Raw genomic sequence first — 26,420 nt, forward strand, 5'->3', positions numbered from 1 at the left:
ACAAACAGGAATCCCTGGCAAATTCAATATATGAGATATTCTGTCCTTCGAGGGTGTTTTTGAAAGGGTCTAAAAGCAATGAGGGGCCCCTGGGTGGCTCAGTCGCTTAAGCATCTGACTTTGGCTCAGGTCAGGATCTCACATCTCCTGAGTTCCAGCCCCGAGTCAGGCTGTCTGCTGTCAGCGCAGAGCCTGCTTGGGATCCTGTGTCCCCCTCACTCTGCCCCACCCCCATTCATGCACACACGCTCACTCTCTCAAAAATAAACATAAAACTGAAAGCAACGAAAGTAATGGAAGTGACAGGCGAGTAGGTGAGTAGGTGCTGTTCTGTTGCTACCGTAAAGTCTAAGTGTCCCTGAACCACCTGTTTCACTACTGTGTGGAGGAAGAGATTAATTGTTCAGCCAGCCTCTTGTGTCAGGATGATGAAGACATTATGCATGTCTTTTTATTTTTTTTCCTATTTAAAAGACAAAACAGGGCTGCCTGGGTGGTTCAGTTGGTCAAGTGTCAGACTTCGGCTCAGGTCATGATCTCGAGGTTCATGGGTTTGAGTCCTGAGTTGGGCTCTGTGCTGACAGCTCAGAGCCTGGAGCCTGCTTCGGATTCTGTGTCTCCCTCTCTCTCTGTCCCTCCCCCATTCGCGTTCTGTCTCTCTCTGCCTTTCAAAAATGAATAAATGTTAAAATTTTTTTTTAATTAAAAAAAAACAAATAAATAAACATTAAAAAAGTTTAAAAATTAAAAAAACAAAAACAAAAACCAACATCCTGAAAAGATCCTTCCCTAGCATAAGGAGAGAGCTGGGTCAATAAGACCCCACCTGCACACCGGAGCCCCAGGTTACAGAAGCCTTTCTTCAGAAATCAAGGGCGTTGGCACCCTTCCGTCATGGCGGGGAAGCAAATTCGGGAGGTGGGCCTTGCATCATTTTATCTGCTCTGAGAGCATTCCTCTCCCCAAATCTGCCTTAGGAAGTTTTCCTGCTGAAATGCAAACGGTATTTCACGCACATGGAAGTTCCAACGCCACGAGAGGGCAGGTGTGGCTGTTCCAGCCAACCGCTGCTAAATGACACACGCCGCCACATTGTTGCACGAGTGCGTGTGTGTGCGAGGATGGGGCTGCGTGTGTACAACCGCCTGTGAACACGCCCACAGACCTGGAACGTTTCCCAGTAAAAATATAAAAAAATAAACTTCATCACCTTCATTTTCACACATTTCTTCTTATCAGTGTTACATCCAACATAAAGAAAGAGGCCCAGAAACTCATCATTATAGTGTGAGAAGAGGGGGCAGGAGAATGTGGATCTCTCCACGTGTTTTTGTAATTATAAGAAAAATACGTAGAAATGGAAACAACTCTTCCTCGTGGTATCGAGAGGACAACGCTGAAAGCACGTGCGTCTCCAAATGAACTCTTGCCATGATTCGTCCTCCACAAATCATTCTCTGAGCACGTTTGTCTTTTAAGTTGACAAGAAATCCTTTGCCAAACCAAATAGTGTCAAGAAGAGATTGGTACTTTACAAACTTTGCAGGTTTTTTGTGTATGGGTTTTTTTTTTTTTTTTTTTGCAAGTTCATGATTTAGTACCTGCGAAAGTAGGAGGCTGCTATCCTAGCAAGTTCCAAGATTGATTTCTTCAAGTTCATCCTTGCCAGCCTCATTTGACATGTACAAACACAATCAATACAGTTACACCACAGGTGATCACTCATTAGAAGGACTCCATCCATCCCAAGTGGTACATGTATCAATTCATCATTTCATTTCCATGCATGTCAGAAGGCTGTGCTTACCTTTCAGGGGCATCATTTGAACAGACAAGGTTAATACCAACTTAATTTTACTTTAATGGTAATTTAAATGAAATACTTTGAAGAACACGGAGACCCGGATAGTCTGCCGAGGCGATTCAATACAAAACTGTCTCTGTGTTTGAAGGGTGGTTGTTCACACTATTTTATCTGGTCTCCTCCCTTTCCATGAATGGTGGTGGGAGACCAGTGGGGCCTCAGCCGTGAGGATGAAATGGATATTGGCCACGGAACTGGATTTTTGGGGGGTGGAAGAGTCGAAACCTATGGCAAGGAATGTCGAATTTATTACACAGGACTTTTAATGTCCTGTCTTTGCATGATACAATCGTGGAAATAGAGCGTGTGATTCTAAGTCCTGCTGCTGATTCGCTCGCTTCTTTTCACATTATTCAAGAGTAAGCCTCAGCACGGTTAGCTGTGAGGACTTCACTGGCGACACCAGGGGGATCCAGTCACTTTTCAGTGGCCTCATAGCACTGTCTCTGGGTCCCTACCCTCACATTTATGCACTGGCAGAGCGTTCCCTGGCCAGGCGTCTGCATCCCTGACTGGACTCTGCTCTTCCCGTTCCTCGATAGCTGAGCTGTGGTGCTATCGTTTTTAGGCACATATAAAACTTAGCAGGCACAAAGAAGCACTCGCTTGATATTAATCCTCATTCATAATTTATGTTTAACAATTTTTTATCCCGCAGTGAATGTGCATTTTTTTCTTTTCTATTATTTGTCTTAAGTCCATATATCCTACTCATCAACTATGCCACTTGTGTTCAAGATCTCGGTCATGGGTTATCACCCGGGGATACTTTTATGGTTTAAAAAGTGCTTCCAGAATAAATTAGGTTGGGGTACTTGGGTGACTCAGTTAAGCATTTGACTTCGGCTTAGGTCATGACCTCACGGTTCCTGAATTCGAGCCCCACACCGGGCTCTGAGCTGACCGTGTGGACCTTGCTTGGGATTCTCTCTCTCTCTTTCTGCCCCTCCCTCACTCATACTTTTTCTCTCCCTCTCAAATTAAATAAACAAACTTTAAAAGTAAATAAATGAGCTCATTTGGGGCGCCTGGGTGGCTCAGTCAGTTAAGCGTCTTACTTCGACTCAGGTCGAAGTTTGTGAGTTTGAGCCCCGCATTGGGCTCTGTGCTGACAGCTCAGAGCCTGGGGGCTGCTTCGGATTCTGTGTCTCCTCCTCTCTCTGCCCCTCCCATGCTCATGCTCTGTCTCTCTCTCTCAATACTAAACATTAAAAAAAAATTTTTTTTTAAATAATAAAAAATAAATCAGCTCATTTAAAGCTAACATTAACTTATGAAGATAAGAATGGTAATCCCCGCCAGGAAAAAGTCAGAGAACAGGGACAGAGTGCCATAGTAGATGGTCTAGTTGCACACAAATAAGTTTCTTACTTACTCCCCCAACTCCAAGTGAGTGGAGATTTCTGTTTTTATTCATTGTTAGTCCTTGGACGCAGGAGATGCTTGATAAATATTAGTCGAGTACATCAACATGTAAATGAATGAGCAAATATCACTATGCTTTTTCCAAATCAGATCTCAGCCAGTGCTTCCTTGGTGAATTTTCCCTACCTTTTCTCTCAGGGGCTATTCTAAACATCAAGCTTTCTGACCAAGCCTCCCCCTTCCCTCACCTCCCTCCAGCCAATACCCTGGAAAGCACCTGCACAGACAACAGGGAGGAACTCAGGCGGGAGCGTTCTCACCAACCTGCCTCCACACATCAAGACCTCTGGAACTTCATCACCTCCCGACCCCCTTGAAGGTTGATGCTTCTAACCACAGTCTTTATTCCACTGTCTTCAGCTTCTCTTGGATCTTTTCCAGTAAGTATTCCATCGCCCACGCAATTTCATCCATTACCTTTCTTCCAGTGTTTTGTTTTCTTTGTTTTTTTTTTTTTTTTTTTTTCTTCTCAAATGCTGAGCTTGATGAAGTCACTCTTACTGTCTGAATTCTGTTTCTCCCCTTGGTATCTGACCCCTCTCCTCCCTCACTGATAAGAGTCTACTGCTTTTATTTCTGCTCTCTCCATGTGTTTAGATCACATATACTTCTCCCATAATTTCATCCGGTTTCTATCCTCACTGGTGCTGCCAAATCAATCATGGCTAAAACCAGTGGACACATTTCAGTTCTTAACGGTATTTTGTCCTAAGTGTTCGATTCTCTCGACCTTTTCCTATATTTCAGAACATCTTTTTCTTCAGTGACTGTCCTCTTTCTAGTTCTTTCTGACCATTTTTCTTATCCTTTACTTCTCTTAAAATGATGGTGCTTCCTGGTGTTTATCCTTGGTTTTCTACTGCCTTTTTTTAAATTATTTTTTTAATGTTTGTTTTTGTTTTTGAGAGAGACAGAGAGAGACAGAGAGCGCACACGCATGAGTGCGGGAGGGGCAGATAGAGAGGGAGACACAGAATCCGAAGCAGGTTTCAGGCTCCAAGCTGTCAGCACAGAGTTCCATGCGGGGCTCAAACTCACAAACTGCAAAATCATGACCTCAGCCAAAGTCAGAGGCTGAACCGACTGAGCCACCCAGGTGCCCCTCTACTGCCTTTCTCATATAATCCCTTGACAATCTTATCTATTCCAGTGATTTGGTTACCACATGAATGCTAATGACTCTGATGAGTTGCTTGACTTCTAAATTATGAGTCCCCCGTTATGAATTTTTCCAAAATGGAATTCATTATTTTCCCTGGAATCAGTTTATACTCTAAAATTTCATGTCCTTTTTAAATGAGTGCTACATCAACACAGCAACCTAAACCAGGTAATTCAGCCATTATTAATTTTTCTCCCTTCTTCGTAATCTACAAAGATTTGGTTATTAATTCCTCTCACACTATCCTACTACATGACTCTTAGTTTTCTCTCTTTCTATCCATTTGTAGTCCTGCCGCGTGCATGCAAGTCTTTATCACTTCTGGTCTAGACTGCTGAAAAGGTACCATGAGAGGGTCCCCCTAAATCTGGTCTTGTTTTCCTCCCTATCCAACCTCCTGCCGTGTTGCTGCTATCATTGAATTACTGAGGCGAAAACCGTAAGATCATATATGCCCGTTTTAATCCTTTAGTGCCTTTGTATCACCCTGGAATAAATACTAAACTCTTTAGCCTGCCTTCCAGAGCTAAGACCTAGTATGTTCCCGTCAGCCTCATCGCCTAGGAGTCTAGGCTTCCCTCGCCCTACCTCACTCCCTGCTGTCCTGGTTACATTTCTCCCGATCACATTAAAACCTTTGAAGACCTTGAATCATGTCATGACTTCATGACTTTAAAAGTATTTTTAGTTAGAGGCGCCTGGGTGGCTCGGTCGGTTGAGCGTCGGCCGACTTCAGCTCGAGTCAGGAGCTCACGGTTTGTGAGTTTGAGCCCCACATCGGGCCTTGTGCCGATGGCTCCGAGCCGGGAACCTGCTTTGGATTCTGTGTGTGTGTCTCTCTCTGCCCCTCCCCCTCTTGCACTCTGTCTCTCTCTCAAAATATAAAAACGAATCTTTTTTCTCTAAAGTATTTTCAGTTAGTTTAGAAATCTCTTCACTTGCTAGTCCCTCTTTCATCTCATATGCTATTATTCACGTTTTAAGATTCAGTCGTCAACAACTGTTATGTTTCCCTGCCTTCGTCCCAAGCATAATTGATGACTTAGTCCTTTGAGTATCTACTGCGATTTGAGCATCAACTTAAACTTCTTGGACCAATGACTGTAATTTTTCATCTTTATATTTCCAATGTCCCACAAAGATCTTAACACATAATAAGTGACCAGTGAGTATTACTTGAATAAATTTAAAATGGTTATCAATCATGCTTTATTTGTTTTCATTCACTCATTAGTAATTAGCATTGATTGATAATTAGATGAGTTTAGTCCTTGATCTGCTCTTCTTTATTATGTTAGAAAAATATTTTTCTTATTTTATTTCACTGTGTTGAGAGCAGTTGAGACATATCCTGTTAACAGACTTGTAAGTATCCGATACTTACAAAGTATTATTATATATAAGCACAGTGTTGTATAGAAGATCTCTACAGGTTATTTATATGCATAACTGAAATTCATACCCATTGGTTAGTAATGCCCTGCTTCTCCCTCCTCCTAATTCCTGGCAACCACAGTTCTATTCTTTGTTCCAATGAGTTTATTTTAGATACCTCATACAAATGGAATCATGCAGTATTTTTCCTTCAGTTACTGGCTTATTTCATTTAGCATAATGTCCTCTAGGTTCACCCACGTTGTTGCATATTGCAGGATTTCCCTCTTTTTTGAGTTAGGGATTTTAAAGAAATATTAGCATTTGCATGTTCATTCCAGCACTATTCACAACAGCCAACATGTGGAAACAATGTCTATCAATGGATGAATGGATTAAAAAAACACTGTGGCATATACATACAATGGAATATTATTCAGCTTTAAACAACGAAGAAAATCCTGCAGTATAAAAATCTTGTAGAATGAAATACCATGAAATTTATGGATTTTAATATATAAAATGATATCCTCAGGCATGAGATAACATGCTTTTCCCCTACACAAAATGAGCACTTAGAAATTATGAATGAACCAAATAGTTGAGGTGAATACAGCCATAAAGAACCAGTAATGCACAGATTCATCTTTGCAATAACATTCAGAAAAAAACATAAATGTACGAGAAAAAGGGATATTAGTACACATCATCTGCTTTAGGCTAGACTCATAGTACTTGAAACGTGGCTGTGGATATTTTAACAAACACTCTGCAACCCATTTTACTCATCCTTTTGATTTGGTCCTTTTTGTTTGATTTTTTTTTTTTTCTGTAACGTACCTCTGAAAGCTGAGACCCAGAAGGTCTGTGATCATTTCAATTATTGTTATATGAAATTAAACTGGTGTGAAGTTCTAAAAGGAGAATTATTTAATACCCCAACATTACCTGCATGTTGCGAAACAATAATTCTGTAAATAATCCCCTACAAGAGTGAGCGCATTTAAATAAATTACAGGGCACAGTCAACATTCGCCAAGCTTCTGTTGTATACACTACTTAAGTAGTGAGAGAAACCTTGATCCCAAATACATGATTTCTTCTGACATAATGATACTATTATTCTCATATTTTACCTAAAACCTCAACTTCAGGACTGAAAGAAAAGAGCGAAACAGTAGCCACTGTGTTACATATTGCTGAAACAGTGCTAACACACAGATCTGGTGTTCTTTTCTTGATAGGGAAGCAGTAGAGACATATTACGTCCTCTTGAAAATGTCGGGAAGCTGAGGCCATGTTCCTACTTCCACTTATTCATTATGTTCCCTTCTGTCACCTCATACACATCACGATGGAGTGAAACCTGTTTCTAATAATGCAAGGTTTCAAGTTGCAGGTGGGGCCGGGAGCAAATATATTTGTTGGAAATACGATAGCACTATCCACAACGTATGCCCGCAGCTACATAAGCTGTGAAACCTAAGTCCATTCTGCAACAGGGTAAAATATATTGTGTGTGTGAAGATGAAAAAAGAAAAACTATAAGGAGTTTGGCATATTACCTAACTAATCCTAACACCTCAATTTTGAATCTCCCTCTTGCCCTCTTGAAATTATTTATTAATAATAAGAAAAACGTATAGCTCTTAGCATTGGCTGGCAAACGCAGTTTTCAGCAGCATTAAAATTTAGCGGTGTGGAACGTATAACTCATAGTGGAAGAAACATGGGTTTGAGTTCTAGTCCATACCTGTGATTTCGGACAGCGTAAAATTGGGAGTTTAAAGCTGCTTTCAGCTGAAAATGCGTCGAATCAAAACACCAGCCTCATAAGGACCTTATGTGGCCATGAATGTAAAGTGTTTAGTACGTTGCGAAAGCCATGGTAAAGGTAACACGATCTTTCGATCATTATCATCGCAGAGATTTGGTTGTGAAGATAATGCCACCATCCTTCGAAGGCTGAAGTCGGGGCAGAGCAGACATGATTCTGAATATAATACCTTTGTTCCAGCCAGCCCTCCATGGCCCATTAGAGAAGGAGCAATGTCAAGGTATAGAATCTTAGAAGAAGGTCTCCAGTAGGATTTTGAGAGGACTTGAATTCGCAAGGGATCTACATGAGAGGGGCAGCTTGTGTGGATTTGCAGAAATAGCAGATAGAAAATTAAGAGGGCTCTGAGTTCCTTCTGAGCCCGTGGAGGTAGAGCCTGAGATGTGCAGCGTAGGGGCAGTTATGGCTCAGTAACTGGCTATGGACAAAGCGGCTCGGAACCACAGGACAATCTGCTATTAGGAGGTGGGAGAAAGTGAGTCGAAGAGAGACAGAGCGTTCACTTACTTGAAGATTCATCTGTGTATTCAGTTTAGGGAGTTCCTCAGATAAATTCAGTTCTCGAAGAACTGGAGGCAAAGAAGTCCCAGCGCTGGGGAAGGGACTGGCAGAATCGGGAAAGAGTGCAGTTTCCCCGCAGCCGCTCTCCGTCCCCAAAGGCAGAAGAGCAGGTGATCCAGCTGAAGCCTCACCAGCCTTCCTGCTTCCACATATGCACATTAGTTATATTATTGTCTAATAATGTCTGCTTGCTTCCTATCTCCCAGGGACAGAGGGAGAATTAATGGTACGAATTTTGTCAGGCACTTCAAGACCCCTAGAGATAGGCAACATAAATATCTTATGATGGTATACATTATTCCTTCCTCTTGTTGTGTACCTGGTAAATGGGAGAGAAAGATCTATGCATTTGTCTAGCAGAAACATTGATGTTTCTTTGTAAACAAAATCAGATTTCATTGGCTCCGTTCTTTGGATTTTGAGAAAAGGTAACATTTTTAAAAATGACTTTACCTTGTTCGTGTCCTCGTTAGATTTGGCATGATATCCATATCCTTACTATGTCTCCCGACATCTAATGTATTTTCATCCTTGCCAATAGCCACTGCACCGTTCTGTGTCAACAAAATTTTTTTGTTCAAGCACATGCGTTCTCTCCCTACTCCTATAGTTTCCTGCCTCTTGTAAGAAAATGTAAGAAAACTATCTGAAATAAAGGGACTGTTAATACATAAAACAAACCCTATAAATTACTATCAGTTCTTACTTAAAAACTATTTTTCTTTAGTGAAAGATATATTTATGCCCAGCTAATTAAGCCAATAATAATGCCATTAACCTCTGTTAAAAAACAGCAGAAGGAAAGATGATTTAATAAGACGAACGGACTGCTGACCAGCGGGCCCAGCTCCTTCCTAATGCAGACACTCCATCCTGACTCGTTTCGAAGGCGCCTACGCACGGAGGGGACGTGCTTCTGCATATCTGTGCTATGCTGTTCTGTTTACGAGGAAAGGGAACTTTCTGCAGGGATATATGCTCTGGATATCTTTCCCCTCGGAGCACCAATGAATTATTTAATACTTGATTTGTCAAAGTAAAGCTTGGCTGCATCACGGTGACAGAGCCCTGCTATAGAAATAGAATATTGTTTAAGAAATTATTGGTGCAAAAAAGGCAACGAAAGCAGAAAGCATAGTTGGTTTTCCAAATATACACCCATAGCACTCATAGTCATCATCATTCAAGGGCTTCATGGGGGAAAATTCTAGCACATTTTGCCTTTATGAAACTATCTTTATGTTCCACGTGCAACTTCCGGCTGGGTTTCCCCCAACCCTTTCTCTGTAGCCATCCATATTGATTTCTTTAGGGATTCTTTTGTCACTTATATTCAGGAGGAGAAAGACATTTCTTTTATATCATCCCCCACTTGCTAGTACCTCGTAATCCCATATTGCATGGGATTATCTGTATGTGTTCAGTAACATTTTTACTTTGTTTAATGTGCGTGTGTTCTTTAAAAAAAACGTTATTATAACTTTAAATCATCACCCCTCTTCTCCCTCGCATCTTTTCAAAACTGGTAGTTTTCATTATTCAACCTCCTTGGGTCCTCAGATCCCAGGACAGACAATCCTTGCTTTGCCTGCTGGTGATGGGCACAGACTTCAGTTATCCCGGTGTAGTTAAACCACATCGGTGCCCAAACGGTCCATGCAAGTTTCAAGTCCCACCTGTATTAGCTGTGGGTAATCGCATAAAGTACACGCTCAGCTGCCCACTCTTCAGCCCAGCAATCACATCCCGACACTTGAGCATCCTTGCTTTTGACCAATCATGTCCCTTGTTTCAAACTCTGCCGGTGATTGGTCCCTACGCAGCGGTGGTTCCGTCCACACACACAAAGAGCAAAGCGTGTAGCTGCGTGCCCTTGTTAACGCTCAGTGCTAAACCCGGGTGACATTGCACAAAAACAGATACTTGAAGCTGGAGATATGCCACCAAATAGGGACACCCAGCAAAGAAACAAAACATAGTAACACTGAGGGTGCAGGTGGTAACACCGGGGTGCAGGTGGGGTGGCTCGTTGATGGAGTTGTAGGAGAAACAGCTCCTTGTAGGAATGTTGATCCAGCTGCCCTCCACCCTAGGTAAGGAAACAGGGAACCTGCCTGCAGACAGGAACAAGTGGTTGTGACAAGGAGGATAAAGATGTCCCGGAGCAAATGACATTAACATAAGACTTCACATCAAAGGAACTCTCAGAGCTGTTTCAAGTCATTGTAAAGCAGAAGATAAAATGTTGAAAGCTGTGGGCAACTTACAGTAAGCTAACTCTCCTAGGTTCGCAAAAGATACTCCTTACTGTCCTGTGTGCTAGGAATAGGGAAACAAGCACTGCTCCAGGGACCATTTGAGAAGCGTTGTATGCAAAGGACATACCACATGCCTGCAATGTTGCTGCTCACGTTTGAGATTATGATGTACTAAATAAATTCGTTGTACTAATTTTGATTCCTTTATACGTTTATAACCGACATTCTCAGAGTTTTTAATGTATTGAAACAGTTTCTTTAAATGTTTACTTATTTTAGAGAAAGAGAGAGAGAGAAAGTAAGCAGAGTAGGGCAGAGGGAGAGGGAGACACAGAATCCCAAGCAGGCTCCCTGCTGTCAGTGAGAGCCCGATGTGGGGCTCGAACTCATGAACCTCGAGACCACGACCTGAGCAGACATCATGAGTTGGAGGCTCAACCGACTGAGCCACCCAGGCGCTCCTTGACACAATGTTTAAAGGTCGCAGAACAGCTGTATTTTTTCCATGGCTTCCACTGCCTGGTCTCAGCCTGTGCCGTCACTTTTACAGCCCCTCACTGCTGTGTAAGCTGGAAAGTTTAAAATATAGGAAATATAGGAAAGTCGTGGTTCTGTCATTTCAGTTCCTTGGATGAAGATATTTAAAGTCACATATCTTAATGTCACATATGCTTAACGGCACACTGACTGGTATGGATCAGGGTATGACTTTTTTGAAGGCGTTTTGTAAATGTGTTCTTCATAATTGATGTTCCAGGGAATTCAAATCAAGAAAGTCACAGTCCGGGGGCGCCTGGGTGGCTTAGTTGGTTAAGCGTCAGACTCTTGGTTTCGGCTCAGGTCATGATCTCAAGGTTCGTGGGTTGGCATCCTGAGTCGGGCTCTGTGCTGACAGCGTGGAGCCTGCTTGGGGTTCTCTCTCTCTCTCTCTCTCTCTCTCTCTGCTCCTTGCCCACTCTCTCTTTGCCAAAAAGAAAAAGAAAAAGAAAAAAAGACAAAGAGAAAGAGAAAGAGAAAAAGAAGAAAGAAAGAAAGAAAGAAAGAAAGAAAGAAAGAAAAGGAAAGAGAAGAGTAGAAAGAAAGTCACTGTCCAGGCCAAAGTCATGATCCTAATGGACAGTACAGTGCTTCTATTATTTTTCAGTTATTTTGAGTTGTAACAAAATAATGGCATTTTACTATACAGTTTTTTTTTTCAAGTATTAGGTGTATGTTAACTATTCGTAAAGATTCACCACATTTCATATGAACTGCAGCGCTCCCTCTTCCTACTGTGTTTTCCCTCTTAAAAAAAACTATTGTTAAAAGTTAAAAAAATAGGGGCGCCTGGGTGGCGCAGTCGGTTAGGCGTCCGACTTCAGCCAGGTCACGATCTCGCGGTGCGTGAGTTCGAGCCCCGCGTCAGGCTCTGGGCTGATGGCTCAGAGCCTGGAGCCTGTTTCTGATTCTGTGTCTCCCTCTCTCTCTGCCCCTCCCCCGTTCATGCTCTGTCTCTCTCTGTCCCAAAAATAAATAAACGTTGAAAAAAAAAAAGTTAAAAAAATAAAAATAAAAACATTAAAATTAGTAATTAAAATTAATAAGGAAGCCATGTTAAGAATACCTCTGAAATTTCCCTCCAATATTTCAGTTAGAGTCGTTGTTCTGTTGTAAAGCTTCTAGGTATATATTTTTTCCTTCTTTTTTTTTTCTTTTTTTTGGAGGTCAAGACCAGCGAAACCAAAAAAACCTTTTTTTAAAAATTTTCCATCAACAGGCTACATCTTTGTATCTGCATTAGTTTCCTATTGTTGCCTTAGTTAATTACCACCAACTCAGTGGCTTAAAACAACAGAAATCTATTACCTTATCGTTCTGGAGTCAGAAGTCTTAAAGCCAAGGTCAGCCTCTATTCTCTCTGAAACATCTAGGCAAGAATCCACTTGATTGCCTTTTCCACTCTTTGCCTGTAGCTCCCTGCAGGACACAAGCAGCAACTGGGGCTGAATTCTTACCCTGCCCCTGTTCTGGTTTTCTGTAGCTGAGGAAGTTTCCCCAACTTCTGAGGACTTGTGATTAATTGGCCCCACCCTGACAATCATAACTGCAAAGTCCCTGTTGTCATGTAAGGTAACAGGGACACAAGCTGCAAGAGCTGGGGCACTGGCATCTTGTTATCCTGCCTCCCACGCCATGTGGCGATGAGAACCAGGGAGCAATTCATTTCTCCTGACTCGACTTTTACAAAACTCAGAGCTGCAAAATATACTCCGTTGTCACAATTGCAAATTCTTCTTTCCCTCTGACTTTTCTCTGCAACGACCCCTTTTCTATGTTCTGATTTTATTGTGTTAAGGTCCTCATTGTACCTGTGTTTTAAATACAAAGTCGTATTTTTTTTCATTAACAAGTAAATTAATCAAAAATAATATTGTCAGTACCTACTTGCATACTTCAGCCTTTTAATTTGCCAAGTAGTGATGTGAAAAGACAGAACTAACACAATTTAACTAACATCTAATTTAACACAAAAACAATGAGGATGGACATGATCACAAAAAGGTATTTGTTTCAAAGAAAATAGAATGATGAACACAATATTTAGCTACTTATGTCCTCATACCTCTGGTTGTATTAAAATTAAAGTGCAGATAAATAAGGTTGCATTTTGAGCTAACATTTGTGTAACTTTTCCTTCATGTGGTTGATCTGTATTAAAGACAACCGAAGTGGAGCTTGAATGACCAGAGTGTTTTGATGTTTTATATTTATTCTGCTTCATATAGATTCACTGATGCAAATGCAAAGAACACCCTCTTCCAGCACTGAATCTGGAATATTTTTTACCCAAATGAATATTTCATTGATTTTTCCCCCTAAATTTCTTGGAGAGTTGGATATTGTGTAGATACCGCTTTACAAATGTCCAAACATGGAAATTACATGGGAAGAGAGGATTTTTCTTTCCTTGCAAAATGACATCATGTTTATGGTTTAGTAAAGACCCCGGAGAGTTCTGTTGTCTCCAGGTGCCTGCAAGGTGCTAAAACATGATCACTTTTCCTCGACCAGTTACGATGTGCACACACGTACACTCCTACCTGCCCTCACTTTTCGCAACTTGTCTTTCATCTGAGCGGAGATGTCTGCTGAGCGGAGCGAACCAGGGAGCCCCCAGGTTGATGCCTGAGCTGAGCTAGATCGACTGAATTCTTGCTCTTGGGAAGTCAGACTTGGAACATGGAACGCTGACTCACTTAGCTGCTGGGACCAATACCGGGAGCTCACAGAGAGATCAGGCTGGAGTCAATGTTTTCTATCACATGTATAAAGTAGCAAGAACATGTAAATTGCCAACAAACAGAGGAGCAAAGAGGTGCAGTGTCAGAGCATGGGACCAAAGAGAGAGAATCAGCTGGCTTCCCGGGCCCTTCTGGTTTGTTTCCGGTGTCCAGTAAAACCCAGTTTCGTATTTTTTACCTTGATTTCCATGCATCCTTTTCAATAAATTTCCCATTTCATTTATTTTTTAATGTTTATTTTTGAGAGAGAGAGCAGGAGCAGAGGAGGGGCAGAGAGAAAGGGGCACAGAAGATCTGAAGCGGTCTCTGAACTGACAGCAGTGAGTCCGATGCGGGATTTGAACTCATGAACTGCAAGATCATGACCTTAGCCCAAGTCGGATGCTCAACCGAGTGAGCCACCCAGGTGCCCCCCAAAATTCCTATTTCTGATGTAACAAGGATTTTTTGTTGTTGTCATTTACAACCCAACATCTAAGACTTTGATTATTTTATGTGCAATCTCCTGTTATCCAAATTATGGAAATAAAATATTTTGATGAATATGTCAGAGTCAATTAGGCACATGTAATGTAACAAATATTTCATGAGTGCCTGTCATCTTTCATACTCAGAACTGGGTCCTACAGTTACAAAGACGAAGAAAGCATGGTTCCCGTCTGGTGAAGCTCTTTTTTTTTTTTTTTTTCAAGATAAATAAACATACATCTTGCTTTGGGCTGGACAGAAGAAACACCTCTTGCCTGGTCATTTCTTGTACCAAATAAACTTTCTGGATTCAACAGCAGTGTGTTTCCATGTTAATAAAGCTTGATTCGCTGCAGCAATGTTTATGATCATTTGGACCCGTCCAGTTGTCATTTGACTTTTTGTTTACATAAAGTGGAATGAGAAGAGTGAAGAAGTGATGGGAAGGTGATGAATTTATAATCAGAAGAATTTCTCCTTGAGGAAGATTTACAAAGACACCATGAGATCCAGTTATACTCAGCTTTGAGAAATAAGGAAAATATATTTGAAGGGAAAAGCCATTTGAGATAATTATGCTGTTTGCTCTGCCTCTGATGCCAAAGCCCTTCTTTGTGAAACGGGGATACACTGGTCAGGGGCTGGAGCCCCTGAGACACCCTTACGGGTTTTGAATTCTGGTCCTGCCACTTTCTTACGTAATGGTTTCAGCTAGCGTATTGTTCCTGTTTCCTCATTTTTTTTAAAAAGAGGATACAAGAGTATCTACCCACATGGTCATTTCTGAAAATTAAATAAGATAAAAAATATAAAGCCTTTAGAAGAGTACCTGGTATGGATTAGGTATTGAATACATAATAGCTGTTTTCATTACGCTCTTTAAACACATGCACAGAAAACACAGCACAGCCGTGCGCACACATAATGCAAACACACTTAGCCCAAATAGAATCATGAGAGTCTGAACTCATTATATTTTTTAGGGCCTAGTACATGGGTAGTGCTACAAGGAATAAATGTGTGTATAATGACTACATTATGTTCAGTATCTGGAGTTAAGTTAATTATACAAAATAAAAACACAACTTTCGTTTTTTCTTTATCCAGCTTTGCTATTCAGTAAAAATCGGTTTTATCGTTATTTACTTGAACATTCACTTTCTCCAGGGCAATAATTAATGACAAAGGGATGTTTACAACTTACCTCTTTTCATCCTTCCCATCTCCCCGCCCAAAGAAGCTGACTGTGATACCGAGTAAATACAGATTTATTTCTGACAGTAGAAGTTTAGCTGGAAAAGTTACAGGCGAAGTTATTCCTTCCCTGTGAACGTTATCCAAATATAACTGAATTTATTTGATGGATTGAGGTTAAGTGAATGTGATATAAATATTTATAAAACACAATCGTACTATATACATAATTTATATATATACACATATATACACACATATATATTCTATATACATATATATTCTCTCCATATATAAAATGGAAAATGTACTGAGGAATAAATTCTGCACACAAATAATGCTGCAAGGTTTAAGCACCTACTTTGCCAAAATTAGTAAATACGAAGATCGGGAAACGAAAAAAAAAAAAATTAAAAGTCCAGGCACATACCTCAGAAATCAGAGATTAACAAACCTGAGGTGAGCCTCTAGAATTTTTCAAAGTATTTACTTCACAAGAAGGGTTTGAGCATTTCAGCTACTAATTATGTCTATAAATGACCATCCGTATAATGATCAATAAATACTTAACCCAGATACACTATCGCACCGTTAATACGTTGTATTTGTCCAAGGAAATATGTCCCCTGTGTTGTCTTAACTTTCCCTCCCTGTATTAATCAAGTATTGATAACCATGACTTAAGGCCTGAAAATATTACAGTAGGAAACCTTGGCACAGGGAAAGCCAGATCGTACGTGCGCAGGGTTATTTATCAGGCTGTCACCGAACCCTGGGGAAGTGCAGTTCCAGCTAATTTATGACCATGTTGTTTTCATTTTTACCCGGCGCGGGAAGAGCTTACACGGAGGCCCGGCGCTGATTTCCACAGGAGCTGGGGCAGCCGAGGCACTTGTGGGCTTGCACATTTTTTATGGCACCTATTTTCCCCTGACTCTGCTCTCTTCCTTAGAACATTTAAGAACATTTATTAAACTCAACAGAAGCCAAGGGCTGTGTACGTGTGGTGAGGACAGAGAGTGGAAGGTGAGGAAGTTGAAAGGCAGGAAGGTGGCCCCCGCGCCATACGCACGTTACTTGCAAATGTCACTTGCTCCGGCCCCTCATGTCTTATGCACGGTCACAGGAAAAGCAAGGCCTGAATGTGTGGTGGCTCACAGATGACCGAAGAAGGTGGAAGATGAGGGTGAGCTCCCAGGATCGCTGACTCTTTCTTTCTCTAGTATAAATGCACAGAAAGACGGAATTGGGGGTGGTGAGGAGTGATGGGTGGGGAGTCGACAAGCCTAGGGAAGTGAAAATGTGTTTGAATTTTGTGCAAACATTATATGTAGATTTCCCATTTCTCTTCCTCCCATGTAGTCGGCAAGCAGTTCATTTCAAGTGCTCATTTAGGGTTTAGCTTCCTCAAAGAAATTGTAAGCCAGGAATCGCTTGTCATACGTTGTGGCTATTTCCTGCAAACGTGTCACATATATGTCGAAGGAAAGGCAGCATCACAGAGAAATGCATACTGAGTATTTACTCAGCTGCACAAAGAAAGCAGTATACAAAGACGTCCTTTATCCCCCAAAGTCTGGTCTGTCTTCTATCAGTTCTCTCCTGCTTTACTCCCGGTACACCGGGACAGACTGCATCCAAATGAATGAGTATCTGCATCCTTTTGCACACGAGGGTGATACTTGTGTGCATCAAACATCCATCTTCTACGAACTGGAAATAATATGAATAATACATTGTCCTGTGAATGTAAGATGCATTTGTACACTTAGAAGTTGCTTTCATCTGCTATTCTACTTAGTATCTCCAACAGTGCTTTGAAACATGAGGTGGCCCGCCTCTTAGCGGTGAAGGTTAACTGAGCGCAAAGAGGTAAAATGACCACTGTAAGTCAATAAGTTAGCCAGAGTCACTACTAGATCCCAGGACCGAGGTCACTAAATCGTGCATTGTGCAGATACTGGAACAGGACATTTGGATCTATGCAGATCGTATATTAATGCAAATACACACCTTGTGATAATACACACCTTGCGACAAGCCCCCTTTCCCCCCATGGTGGTTGTCCCTGACGCCCTCCACCGGACGCTCACCTCCTCCAATCTCCCGGGACTCCTGTGCTGGCACACACCCTTCCATTTCACACTGTTGTTTTTTTTTTTTTTTTTTTTTTTTTTTTTTTTTTTTATGTTTTTTTTTTTATATGAAGTTTATTGACAAATTGGTTTCCATACAACACCCAGTGCTCATCCCAAAAGGTGCCCTCCTCAATACCCATCACCCACCCGCCCCTCCCTCCCACCCCCCATCAACCCTCAGTTTGTTCTCAGTTTTTAACAGTCTCTTATGCTTTGGCTCTCTCCCACTCTAACGTCCTTTTTTTTTTTTTTTTTTTTCCTTCCCCTCCCCCATGGGTTCCTGTTAAGTTTCTCAGGATCCACATAAGAGTGAAACCATATGGTATCTGTCTTTCTCTGTATGGCTTATTTCACTTAGCATCACACTCTCCAGTTCCATCCACGTTGCTACAAAAGGCCATATTTCATTTTTTCTCATTGCCACGTAGTATTCCATTGTGTATATAAACCACAATTTCTTTATCCATTCATCAGTTGATGGACATTTAGGCTCTTTCCATAATTTGGCTATTGTTGAGAGTGCTGCTATGAACATTGGGGTACAAGTGCCCCTATGCATCAGTACTCCTGTATCCCTTGGGTAGATTCCTAGCAGTGCTATTGCTGGGTCATAGGGTAGGTCTATTTTTAATTTTCTGAGGAACCTCCACACTGCTTTCCAGAGCGGCTGCACCAATTTGCATTCCCACCAACAGTGCAAGAGGGTTCCCGTTTCTCCACATCCTCTCCAGCATCTATAGTCTCCTGATTTGTTCATTTTGGCCACTCTGACTGGCGTGAGGTGATACCTGAGTGTGGTTTTGATTTGTATTTCCCTGATAAGGAGCGACGCTGAACATCTTTTCATGTGCCTGTTGGCCATCTGGATGTCTTCTTTAGAGAAGTGTCTATTCATGTTTTCTGCCCATTTCTTCACTGGGTTATTTGTTTTTCGGGTGTGGAGTTTGGTGAGCTCTTATAGATTTTAGATACTAGCCCTTTGTCCGATATGTCATTTGCAAATATCTTTTCCCATTCCGTTGGTTGCCTTTTAGTTTTGTTGGTTGTTTCCTTTGCTGTGCAGAAGCTTTTTATCTTCATAAGGTCCCAGTAATTCACTTTTGCTTTTAATTCCCTTGCCTTTGGGGATGTGTCGAGTAAGAGATTGCTACGGCTGAGGTCAGAGAGGTCTTTTCCTGCTTTCTCCTCTAAGGTTCTGATGGTTTCCTGTCTCACATTTAGGTCCTTTATCCATTTTGAGTTTATTTTTGTAAATGGTGTGAGAAAGTGGTCTAGTTTCAACCTTCTGCATGTTGCTGTCCAGTTCTCCCAGCACCATTTGTTAAAGAGGCTGTCTTTTTTCCATTGGATGTTCTTTCCTGCTTTGTCAAAGATGAGTTGGCCATATGTTTGTGGGTCTAGTTCTGGGGTTTCTATTCTATTCCATTGGTCTGTGTGTCTGTTTTTGTGCCAATACCATGCTGTCTTGATGATGACAGCTTTGTAGTAGAGGCTAAAGTCTGGGATTGTGATGCCTCCTGCTTTGGTCTTCTTCTTCAAAATTCCTTTGGCTATTCGGGGCCTTTTGTGGTTCCATATGAATTTTAGGATTGCTTGTTCTAGTTTCGAGAAGAATGCTGGTGCAATTTTGATTGGGATTGCATTGAATGTGTAGATAGCTTTGGGTAGTATTGACATTTTGACAATATTTATTTTTCCAATCCATGAGCAGGGAATGTCTTTCCATTTCTTTAAATCTTCTTCAATTGCCTTCATAAGCTTTCTATAGTTTTCAGCATACAGATCCTTTACATCTTTGGTTAGATTTATTCCTAGGTATTTATGCTTCTTGGTGCAATTGTAAATGGGATCAGTTTCTTTATTTGTCTTTCTGTTGCTTCATTGTTAGTGTATAAGAATGCAACTGATTTCTGGACATTGATTTTGTATCCTGCAACTTTGCTGAATTCATGTATCAGTTCTAGCAGACTTTTGGTGGAGTCTATCGGATTTTCCATGTATAATATCATGTCATCTGCAAAAAGCGAAAGCTTGACTTCATCTTTGCCAATTTTGATGCCTTTGATTTCCTTTTGTTGTCTGATTGCTGATGCTAGAACTTCCAGCACTATGTTAAACAACAACGGTGAGAGTGGGCATCCCTGTCGTGTTCCTGATCTCAGGGAAAAAGCTCTCAGTTTTTCCCCGTTGAGGATGATGTTAGCTGTGGGCTTTTCATAAATGGCTTTTATGATCTTTAAGTATGTTCCTTCTATCCCGACTTTCTCAAGGGTTTTTATTAAGAAAGGGTGCTGGATTTTGTCAAAGGCCTTTTCTGCATCGATTGACAGGATCATATGGTTCTTCTCTTTTTTTTGTTAATGTGATGTATCACGTTGATTGATTTGCGAATGTTGAACCAGCCCTGCATCCCAGGAATGAATCCCACTTGATCATGGTGAATAATTCTTTTTATATGCTGTTGAATTCGATTTGCTAGTATCTTATTGAGAATTTTTGCATCCATATTCATCAGGGATATTGGCCTGTAGTTCTCTTTTTTTACTGGGTCTCTGTCTGGTTTAGGAATCAAAGTAATACTGGCTTCATAGAATGAGTCTGGAAGTTTTCCTTCCCTTTCTATTTCTTGGAATAGCTTGAGAAGGATAGGTATTATCTCTGCTTTAAACGTCTGGTAGAACTCCCCTGGGAAGCCATCTGGTCCTGGACTCTTATTTGTTGGGAGATTTTTGATAACCGATTCAATTTCTTCGCTGGTTATGGGTCTGTTCAAGCTTTCTCTTTCCTCCTGATTGAGTTTTGGAAGAGTGTGGGTGTTTAGGAATTTGTCCATTTCTTCCAGGTTGTCCAATTTGTTGGCATATAATTTTTCATAGTATTCCCTGATAATTGTTTGTATCTCTGAGGGATTGGTTGTAATAATTCCATTTTCATTCATGATTTTATCTATTTGGGTCATCTCCCTTTTCTTTTTGAGAAGCCTGGCTAGAGGTTTGTCAATTTTGTTTATTTTTTCAAAAAACCAACTCTTGGTTTCGTTGATCTGCTCTACAGTTTTTTAGATTCTATATTGTTTATTTCTGCTCTGATCTTTATTATTTCTCTTCTTCTGCTGGGTTTAGGCTGCCTTTGCTGTTCTGCTTCTATTTCCTTTAGGTGTGCTGTTAGATTTTGTATTTGGGATTTTTCTTGTTTCTGAGATAGGCCTGGATTGCAATGTATTTTCCTCTCAGGACTGCCTTCGCTGCGTCCCAAAGCGTTTGGATTGTTGTATTTTCATTTTCATTTGTTTCCATATATTTTTTGATTTCTTCTCTAATTGCCTGGTTGACCCACTCATTCGTTAGTAGGGTGTTCTTTAACCTCCATGCTTTTGGAGGTTTTCCAGACTTTTTCCTGTGGTTGATTTCAAGCTTCATAGCATTGTGGTCTGAAAGTATGCATGGTATAATTTCAATTCTTGTAAACTTATGAAGGGCTGTTTTGTGACCCAGTATATGATCTATCTTGGAGAATGTTCCATGTGCACTCGAGAAGAAAGTATATTCTGTTGCTTTGGGATGCAGAGTTCTAAATATATCTGTCAAGTCCATCTGATCCAGTGTCTCATTCAGGGCCCTTGTTTCTTTATTGACTGTGTGTCTAGATGATCTATCCATTTCTGTAAGTGGGGTGTTAAAGTCCCCTGCAATTACCACATTCTTATCAATAAGGTTGCTTCTGTTTATGAGTAATTGTTTTATATATTTGGGGGCTCCGGTATTCGGCGCATAGACATTTATAATTGTTAGCTCTTCCTGATGGATAGACCCTGTAACTATTATATAATGTCCTTCTTCATCTCTTGTTACAGCCTTTAATTTAAAGTCTAGTTTGTCTGATATAAGTATGGCTACTCCAGCTTTCTTCTGGCTTCCAGTAGCATGATAAATAGTTCTCCATCCCCTCACTCTGAATCTAAAGGTGTCCTCAGGTCTAAAATGAGTCTCTTGTAGACAGCAAATAGATGGGTCTTGTTTTTTTATCCATTCTGATACCCTATGTCTTTTGGTTGGCGCATTTAATCCGTTTACATTCAGTGTTATTATAGAAAGATACGGGTTTAGAGTCATTGTGATGTCTGTATGTTTTATGCTTGTAGTGATGTCTCTGGTACTTTGTCTCACAGGGTCCCCCTTAGGATCTCTTGTAGGGCTGGTTTAGTGGTGACAAATTCCTTCAGTTTTTGTTTGTTTGGGAAGACCTTTATCTCTCCTTCTATTCTAAATGACAGACTTGCTGGATAAAGGATTCTCGGCTGCATATTTTTGCTATCTAGCACCCTGAAAATCTCGTGCCAATTCTTTCTGGCCTGCCAAGTTTCAAAAGAGAGATCAGTCACGAGTCTTATAGGTCTCCCTTTATATGTGAGGGCACGTTTACCCCTTGCTGCTTTCAGAATTTTCTCTTTATCCTTGTATTTTGCCAGTTTCACTATGATATGTCGTGCAGAAGATCGATTCAAGTTACGTCTGAAGGGAGTTCTCTGTGCCTCTTGGATTTCAATGCCTTTTTCCTTCCCCAGTTCAGGGAAGTTCTCAGCTATTATTTCTTCAAGTACCCCTTCAGCACCTTTCCCTCTCTCTTCCTCCTCTGGGATACCAATTATGCGTATATTATTTCTTTTTAGTGTATCACTTAGTTCTCTAATTTTCCCCTCATACTCCTGGATTTTTTTATCTCTCTTTTTCTCAGCTTCCTCTTTTTCCATAACTTTATCTTCTAGTTCACCTATTCTCTCCTCTGCCTCTTCCATCCGAGCCGTGGTGGTTTGCATTTTGTTTTCCATTTCCTTTAAAGCGTTTTTCAGCTCCTCATGACTGTTCCTTAGTCCCCTGATGTCTGTAGCAAGAGATTCTCTGCTGTCCTGTATGCTGTTTTCCAGCCCAGCGATTAATTTTATGACTATTATTCTAAATTCACTTTCTGTTATATTATTTAAATCCTTTTTGATCAGCTCATTAGCTGTTGTTATTTCCTGGAGATTCTTCTGAGGGGAATTCTTCCGCTTGGTCATTTTGGATAGTCCCTGGTGTGGTGAGGACCTGCAGGGCACTTCCCCTGTGCTGTGGTGTATAACTGGAGTTGGTGGGCGGGGCCGCAGTCCGACCTGATGTCTGCCCCCAGCCCACCGCTGGGGCCACAGTCAGACTGGTGTGTGCCTTCTCTTCCCCTCTCCTAGGGGCGGGATTCACTGTGGGGTGGCGTGGCCCGTCTGGGCTACTTGCACACTGCCAGGCTTGTGATGCTGGGGATCTGGCGTATTAGCTGGGGTGGGAAGGCAAGGTGCACGGCGGGAGGGGGGGCAGGCTTAGCTCGCTTCTCCTTAGGTGATCCACTTCAGGAGGGGCCCTGTGGCAGCCGGAGGGAGTCAAATCGCTGCCGGAGGTTTGGCTCCGCAGAAGCACAGAGTTGGGTGTTCGCGCGGAGCGAGCAATTTCCCTGGCCGGAGCCGGTTCCCTTTGGGATTTTGGCTGGGGGATGGGCGGGGGAGATGGCGCTGGCTAGCGCCTTTGTTCCCCGCCAAACTGAGCTCTGTCGTCCGGGGGCTCCGCAGCTCACCCTCCCTTTGTCCTCCAGCCTTCCCGCTTTCCGAGCAGAGCTGTTAACTTATGACCTCCCAGACGCTAAGTCGCGCTTGCTAAGTCGCGCTTGCTGTCTGAACACAGTCCGTCAGGCCCCTCCGCTTTTGCAAGCCGGACTCGGGGGCTCTGCTTGGCCGGCGAGCCGCCCCTCCGCCCCGGCTCCCTCCCGCCAGTCCGTGGAGCGCGCACCGCCTCGCCGCCCTTCCTACCCTCTTCCGTGGGCCTCTCGTCTGCACTTGGGTCCGGTGACTCCGTTCTGCTAATCCTCTGGCGGTTTTCTGGGTTATTTAGGCAGGTGTAGGTGGAATCTAAGTGATCAGCAGGACGCGCGGTGAGCCCAGCGTCCTCCTACGCCGCCATCTTCCCAGAATCCACACTGTTGTTCTAAGATTAGTTGTGAATGGGTGTGTCACCTGCACTGGATGGTGACCTCTCAGAGGGCAGGGACACTGATTCTTTTCTTATAGTTTGAGCACAGAGCCAAGTGCCCTGGCATATATTAAAAATAGGTGATGGGGGAAATAGAGACTCTTAAATAGAGAGAACAAGCTGGTGGTTGTCCGAAGGGAAGTATGTGGGGAGAAGGATGAAATAGGTGAAGGGCGCTTACCGCGATGAGCCCTGAGTAATGTACAGAATTGTTGGATCTTGCACTGCACGCCTGAAACTCACATAATGCTGTAGGTTAATTACGCTCGAATAAAACATAGTTGTCGGATGTATCTGTACATTAATAAACAGCATATGGTTGATGTAATTACTTAGCTGGCTAGAAGGTATACACTGATATGGTTGTAGGTTCAGCATCCTTAGGGGCCAGTTAGGTTACATCATCCAAGACAGTAAGCTTGGGCCTTTGGCTGGCTCAGTCAGTAGAGCATGTGACTCTTGAACCTCGGGGTTGTTAGTTTGGGTCCCATGTTGGGTGTAGAAATTACTTAAAAAATATAATCTTTAGGAAAGAAAAAGACAGTAAGATAACTCTAGTTATGTATCTTATCTATTGAGTGGTATGGAGCCCCATCTGAGAAGTAGGCATGACTCTGGGTTCTGGAGAGTCAGTTCACAGTATGAAATAAATGGAAAGAAAATGTTAAAACAGGAAAAATTCTTCATAACTCACATCCTACTGAGAATTGACCAGTAACATTAGCTTAGTAAACCAAGCAATAGAATCAATCAACGTGCTATACAACATTAATAAAAGAAATGATAAGAACCATATAATCTGGTGAATAGATTCAGAAAATATGTTTGACAAAATATGGAATCTTTCCCTGATAAAAACCCTCAACAAAGTAGGGAAAGATGGAACATACCTCAACATCATGTAGGCCATATATGAAAAACCCACAGCTAATATCACCCTCAATGGGGAAAACCTGAGATCTTTCCCCCTAATGTCAGGAACATGACAGAGATATCCAGTCTCACCACTGTTGTTTAACATAGTACTGGAAGTCCTAGCCTCGGCACTCAGACAACAAAAAGAAATAAAAGGTATACAGATTGACAAAGAAGAAGTCAAACTTTCACTATTTGCAGATGACATGATACTCTATATAGAAAAATCCAAAAGGCTCCACCAGAAAAATTGCTAGAACCTATACAGGAATTTAATGAAGTTGCAGGATATAAAATCAATGTGCAGAAACCTGTGGCATTTCTATACACCAATAATGAGCAGCAGAAAAATAAATCCAGGAATCTATCCCATTTGTAATTGCACCAAAAGCAACAAGATACCTAGGAATAAACCTAACTAAAGAGTTAAAGGATCTGTACTCTGAAAGCTATAGAACATTTATGAAAGAAATTGAAGAGGACACAAAGAAACAAGAAAGCATCCCATGCTTATGGATCAGAAGAACAAATATTGATAAAATGTCTATACTACCCAAAGCGGTCTACACATTTAATGCAATCGTTATCAAAGTACCACCAGCATTTTTCACAGAGCTAGAACAAACAATCCTAAAACTTGCACGGAACCACAAAAGACCTTGAATAGCCAAAGCAATTCTGAAAAAGTAAAACAAAACTGGAGGCATCATGATTCCAAGTTTTGAGTGATATTACAAAGCTGTAGTCATCAAGACAGTATGGTACTGGCACAAAAACAGACACAGACATCAATGAAATAGAAAAGAAAACCAAGAAATGGACCCACAGCGGTATGGTCAACTACTCTTCAACAGATGGAATATCCAATGGAAAAAAAGACAGTCTCTTCAACAAATGGTGTTGGGAAAACTGGACAGCAACATGCAGAAGAATGAACCCGAACCACTTTTTTACACCCTACGCAAAAACAAACTCAAAATGGATGAAAGGTCTAAATGTGAGACAGGAAGCCATCAAAATTCTAGAGGACAACAGAGGCAGAAATCTCTTTGGCCTCGCCCATAACAACTTCTTACTAGATGTTTTGCTGGAGGCAAGGGAAACAAAAGCAAACATGAACTATTGGGACTTCATCAGGATAAAAAGCTTCTGCATAGCTAAGGAAATGATCAGCAAAACCAGAAGGCAACATACAGATAAGGAGAAGGTATTTGCAAAAGACATATCTGATAAAGAGTTAGTATGAAAAACCAATAAAGAACTTATCAAACTCAACATCCAGAAGAACAAATGGAAGAAATGGTCAGAAGACATAAATAGACACTTTTGCAAAGATGGCATCCAGATGGCTAATAGACAAATGAAAAGATGCTCAACATCACTCATCATCAGGGAAATACAAATCAAAACAAAACCATGATGAGATACCACCTCACACCTGTCAGAAAGTCTAAAACTAAGATCACAAGGGACAACAGGTGTTGGCGAGGATGCAGAGAAAGGGAAACCCTCATGCACTGTTGGTGGGAATGCAAACTGGTGCAGCCACCCTGGAAAACAGTATGGAGGTTTCTTAAAAAGTTAAAAATAGAATTACCTTACGACCCAGCAATTTCACTACTAGCTCTTTACCCAATGATACAAAAATGCTGATTTGAAGGTGTGCATGCACCCGATGTATTCAGCAGCATTATCAACAATAGCCAAACTATGGAGAGAACCCAAATGTCCACCAGCTGATGAGTGGATAAAGAAGTTGTGGTATACACACACACACACACACACACACACACACATTGGAATATGACTCAGCCATCAAAAAAATGAAATCTTGCCATTTGCAACAACATGGATTGATCTAGAAAGTATAATATGAAGTGAAATAAGTCA

This window comes from Lynx canadensis, chromosome B2 (genome assembly GCF_007474595.2).
Source record: "Lynx canadensis isolate LIC74 chromosome B2, mLynCan4.pri.v2, whole genome shotgun sequence".
In the NCBI taxonomy this organism is placed as follows: domain Eukaryota; kingdom Metazoa; phylum Chordata; class Mammalia; order Carnivora; family Felidae; genus Lynx; species Lynx canadensis.